This window comes from Carlito syrichta, unplaced genomic scaffold (genome assembly GCF_000164805.1).
Source record: "Carlito syrichta isolate Samal-C Ts95f unplaced genomic scaffold, Tarsius_syrichta-2.0.1 Scaffold312104, whole genome shotgun sequence".
In the NCBI taxonomy this organism is placed as follows: Eukaryota; Metazoa; Chordata; class Mammalia; order Primates; family Tarsiidae; genus Carlito; species Carlito syrichta.
In genome coordinates this window covers 751014-756650 of record NW_007256200.1, presented here as the reverse complement: position 1 = coordinate 756650, position 5637 = coordinate 751014, and positions in this window count along the sequence as shown.

The following is a 5637-nucleotide window of genomic DNA, read 5'->3' as shown; positions in this document are numbered from 1 at the left end:
TTTACCCATATTTACTTCTATGTTATCTTACGATCTTATACTGTATTAGCATAGAATAGCTGTTAAAAGCACTGACTTGCCCAAATTTGAATTTGAATTGTATTCTGTGTTTTAAGGTGTGGGAATTAATTTTGCACGATACTTTGTATCCACAACGGGGAAGATGATTTCTCCCTCCTCTTGTTGTGAGAGTGTGACAGGAATATCTACAAAATGCTTGGTGTCGCATATTGAGGAGACCCAGCAAATTCTAAGTGCTCTGCAGAGGATTCTTTTCTGATGATCTCCTATATTTAAACATTGGATTTACCTGGCATATATTTTCCAACAACAAGTCAGAGGCATCTTTCTGAAGTTGTTTATTACCCTACATCTTTCTGATACAACTCGGCGCTCTACGCTCTTCGGAATGAAGTCTCTCTTCTTACCTTGTCGCTCACAACATTCGCACTCTCGCTTTGATGTTAATACGCAGCCCGTTTCCCGCAGCGCTGTACTCCCGTTTCATTCTCTTGTTACACCGAGTTATTTGCCTCTTCCTGAATGGGACTTGTGTGGGCTGGCACCCCTGTGCTTTCTCGACACGATTTCCCTGGAATCCTCCCTGCTTTCCCCAAATGTGTTAAGAACGTGTTAAAATCAGCCAGGTTCGGTGGCTCAGCCTGTAATCCTGCACCTTTGGGAGGCTGAGGTGAGTGGATTTCCTGAGCCCATGGGTTCGAGACACACCTGGGCAGACGAGACCTCATCTCTACAATAAAATAAAATAAAAAAATTAGCTGGGTGTGGTAGCACACGCCTGTAATTCCGGTTACTCGGAAGGCTGCGGCAGAAGGATGGCCGGAGCCCAGCAGGTCAAGGCTGCGGTGGCCGGGAGCGTGCCACTGCACCCCAGTCTGGGTGACAGAGTAAGAGTTCAACTCAAATAAATATATAAACAGATAAATTTAGCTCTTTCTATAAAACATTCGATGTACATGTGTGTATAAAATTATGCGCGTATATAGTTTTTGTATGTAAATATTTGCTCATTACATATGGAACCTCAGGAAGTTACATTTATTGATTGGCTGCACTAATCACAAGAAATGTTTCTGGTACTTTCACCACCTCTTTCAGCCTGCAGAAAATCAAGAGGCTTCATGCTTTCTGAAACAGCTGCGTTTTGTGCAGAGTTTAAGCTGGCAAAGGCCTTGCCATAGATAGAAAACGAAGGCTGAGCTAGAGTGGTGGGAATTTAGAATGCGTGGCCTGTGTTCAGATTACTGTATCATTTCCATTATTAGACATTGAGATCTAAGATGAACTATAACCAATGCACAGAAAAGCTCAATTAACATTGTTTGAGCCCCATTGTGTGCCCAGACTTGGCCTGTAGATGGCCATTTTTCTGCCTGTGCTGTCTGCACAGAATTAGAAAGTTCTCCCCAAATAAAGCTATTCCATGGCACATCAGGTTTGGTGTGCAGCATGCCCTGATTTCTCCTCTGAGAAACACAATATCTCTTGAACACAATAAAGGTTCTGGAAGTCCTATAACTCCGGAACATCATTCAACCCATTTTTCCCCGAATTCATTTGAAAATTGAACTTATTCTCCTTCCAGCACATGCATATGGGCTAGATTGAGGCGGCTTGGCAGCGATGATTTACCTTAATCTTTAAAGCAATTTTTTCAGCACGTTCTGTGCCGAAACTCCCGCTTTACACGTGAGGAAATGGCAGGTGTGCCCAAGGCCACCCACTGCTGGAGAACAGAACCAGGTCTTCTCACCCCTCTCCAAGGCTCCGTTCCGTCCCTCAGCCGCCTCCGTGAACACATACACCAGGGTGGCAACTGCCTCACCTAAGAACACAAGATGTGGCTCTGAAAATGCCCCCCTTCCCAAGCTTTTACCCAGATAGGAAGCGCCCCCTCCCCGCTCCAGCACCAAAGGCCACTTTCCACGTCTCCTTCTCCGAAGGTCACGCAAGGGTCCCGTGTTCTCCACGAGTCCTGTATTCTGCAGCCTTACCGTCTCCGTCTCATCCCAGAGCTCACGGAACTCTCAGAATTCTCTCCTGGTGGTGCTCGCGTGCGGCCTCCTGGCGTGAGAGGTGGATTCAGGCGCGCCTGCCCTCCGCCTCTGCTCCCAGACGGCTACTCTTCATCCTTGTATTCACCTGCTACCAGTATTAAACATGCACCACAGTCCTTGTTGAGAGAATAAAGGGTCTATGCAAATGGAAGTGGAATTATGGGCACACAGTAGGGATGGAATGTCCTCAGTGTGTGACAGTTTAATATTTCTATCTTTTTTTTTTTTTTTTGAGTTGGAGTCTCACTCTGTCGCCCAGACTGGAGTACAGTGGCCGCTCCCAGCCACCGCTGCCTCGACCTGCTGGCCTCTGGCGATCCTTCCGCCTCAGCCTTCCAAGCAGCCGGAACTATAGGCACGCGCTACCACGCCTGGCTAATTTTTGATTTATTGTAGAGATGAGGTCTCGCCAAGTTGCCCAGGCGGGTCTCGAACCTGTGGGCTCAGGCAATCCACTCGCCTTGGCCTCCCAAAGCACAGGATTACAGGCTGAGTCACCGAGCCTGGCTAATATTTCTTTCTTTCTTTCTTTCTTTTTGAGGGGGAGTCTCACTCGATCACCCAGGCTGGAACGCAATGGCACACTCAAGACCACCCCAGCGTCGACCCACTGGTCTCCTGCGACCCTTCCGCCCCAGCCTTCCAGGGAGCCGGCCAATTTTTTTTTTTTTTTTGAGTTGGAGTCTCACTCGGTCGCCCAGACTGGAGTGCAGTGGCCACTCCCGGCCACCACAGCCTCGACCTGCTGGGCTGCAGCAACCCTTCCTCCTCAGCCTTCCAGGGAGCCGGCCAATTTTTTTTTTTTTTTTTGAGTTGGAGTCTCACTCGGTTGCCCAGACTGGAGTGCAGTGGCCGCTCCCGGCCCCCGCACCCTCGCCTGCTGGGCTCCAGCGATCCTTCCGCCTCAGCCTTTCGAGTAGCCGGAATTACAGGCACGTGCTACCACGCCCGGCTGATTTTTGATTTATTGTAGAGATGAGGTCTCGCTGCCCAGGCGGATCTCGAACCCACGGGCTCAGGCAATTCACTCACCTTGGCCTCCCAAAGTGTGGGATTACAGGCTGAGCCACCGAGCCCAGCTTTTTGATATATTGTAGAGAGGAGGTCTCGCCAAGTTGCCCAGGCTGTTCTCGAACCTTCGGGCTCAGGCAATTCCCTCACCTCAGCCTCCAAAGTGCTGGGATTACAGGCTTGAGCCACTGCTCTTGGCCCAGTTTAATATTTTTCAATTCTTGATATACAAGTGAGGACCCCCCAAAAGGAATGCATTTATTTTAAAAGTGTATTTATTATTATGTGTTTAAACTTCAGTCACCGTGGGATGTAATACATTTATCAAAACGTTTTTCCACTGCTCAGAACAGTTTTGGAACTTGTGAATTTTAATGCCTTTTGGTTCCTCTGCCAGTTTTTGTTTCGCCTCTTCCACATGGGCAAAATGTCTCTTTTTGAGGACTTTTCTCATCCAGGGAAATAAAATACAGTTGCTGGGGCAGGACTGGGTGAATAGGGAGGGTAGGGCACAGGGGTCATGTTGCTTTTAGTTAAAAACTGCTGAACGCTCAGCTCAGTGTGGCAGGTGCACCGGTAGATCACCCATCATGAAATGGGCAAATGCATAGAAAGAATCTCCCCCAAAAAGCCACTGAAGCCGAACGCAGCCTCTCACGACACTAGCTGGTCCGTGGCTGCCAGTGTGTTCCTAGAACACTCACCGAGCAGGGGAAGCCTGAGGAGGAGTGCACTGTCTGAAATATAATTCTGGTTTTCTGGGGGGTCCCCCTTGTGCAGTGGGGAGAGTGTGGTAGATGGGTAGGGAGCATGGACTGGGTCAGCTGACCTCGACGGTCAGTGTTTATCAGAATCACCTGGAGGGATTGCCGGGCCCTGCCCTGAGTGTCCATCTGACTTTTTAGGTCCGGGGTGAGGTCTGAGAATTTTTATTTCTACCGAGTTTTCAGGGGACGCTAACGAGACCGGAGTTTGTGCTTTGAGAATGGCAGGGCAAGGATGCCTTAGAAGGGCTCACCAGCTGGCTTGCTGTCTTCAGCTACGTGGCGAGGCAAGACTTGGACACTCTTAGCCTCAGTCTCATTATTTTAAAAACCAACTAAGCCTCCTAAAGTTGCCGCGTTATGGTGACATCGCCCATTAGAAAGAGGCAGGCACGTGCCTAGTCACTTGCACAGGGGCTGTCTGCTTTCCTCCCCCCGAGGAGGCTGCTGAGAGCTGCTCGCCCGGCAGTCCTTCCTGGTCTTTGTCTCAGCCCTCAAAGTCTGCCTCTCTCCTCTGCTCCCCAGGTAGACCCATGCCCGAGCCCAACAGCTCTGCCTTGGAACCCAGGCACTGGATAACAGACACAGTCGCCCGGCCCTCGGCGCAGAACTCACAAGTCACAGCCAGCAGCGGTCCTCAGCTCGGACCACAGCCTGGCTCGGGCCCAGCCTCCTGCTTCTGGCAGCTCGGAGACGCGGCCTGCTTTCGGCTGCATCTCCTCACCCGGTGGCAAAGCGCTTGGAGTCTGACGCCCCCCGACTCCCTCCATCCAACGACCCAAAGGGGCCCCATCTCGGCTTCACCTTGACAGACCCTGTGCTGGGGAAAGAACAGGGTTGAGCTTAAAAGGCATGACCTCACTTTTTCCTCGCAAAGGAGAAGCTACCGTTGTTTTCAAACACTATGACGAGAGATTTGTCTTCATTTTAAGTGGTTGGGGCACAAGAAAATGTACCTCCCTTTAGACTCATATTGTCAAAACGGTGTCCATGAAAGCGAAAAGAAACACCCATTTTCTCAGGCTATTTTGCAGTCTAATATTAGATGAGTTGTGTATCTGGGGCTCACTCACTCCTGACCAAACTGCCTCTGCCCTGATTCCGGCTGGATTCTGAGGCTGAGCCCGAGGTCCGCGTCACCATCATGCACGTTACTGCTCGATGCCGTTATGTCCTCTGCAGCCACAGAAGGTAGAGGCGAGGCGCGTCTGGGAGGCTCAAGCGTCACCGACCGCCCACCCCTGCCCCCGCCCCCAAGAAGTCAAAAGCGTGACACAGTCCTGAGGCTCCTGCCACATCACCCAGTTTCTGAAGGCCAGGCGTGACCTCCCTGCGGCTCTTGGAGAGACATGCTTGGGAAGATGAATTACCCCACTTGGCTTAACTTTCCGAGAACTTTCTCCTCAGGTTTCTGGCAATGTTATCCCCACTCTTCAGCACGACAGCCACGCTGAATACGTCTGAGGCACTGTCAGTGACAGATGAGTGAGCTTATGTTCTGGTGACTTGGCTTTCTTCACTTTGGCGGACAGCTTCTTTTCATCAAAGAGGTAAAAACAAACCGTGGAGAGCAGGAGGAGAAAAACCCTTTGTATCTCATCTGACACCAGATGGATTGCCTCGTTCGGGCCAGGAGCAAGGCTGGGGGGACCGGAGCAAGCAGCATGGGACACGGGCCTCTCTCTGCCCCTGGGCGGCCCGTGCTTCCCGGAGGAAGCCATCGCGTCGCAGGCATTGGTCCATTCAAATAAGTGCACTCTAATTTCACTGAGCTTTCTAGACTG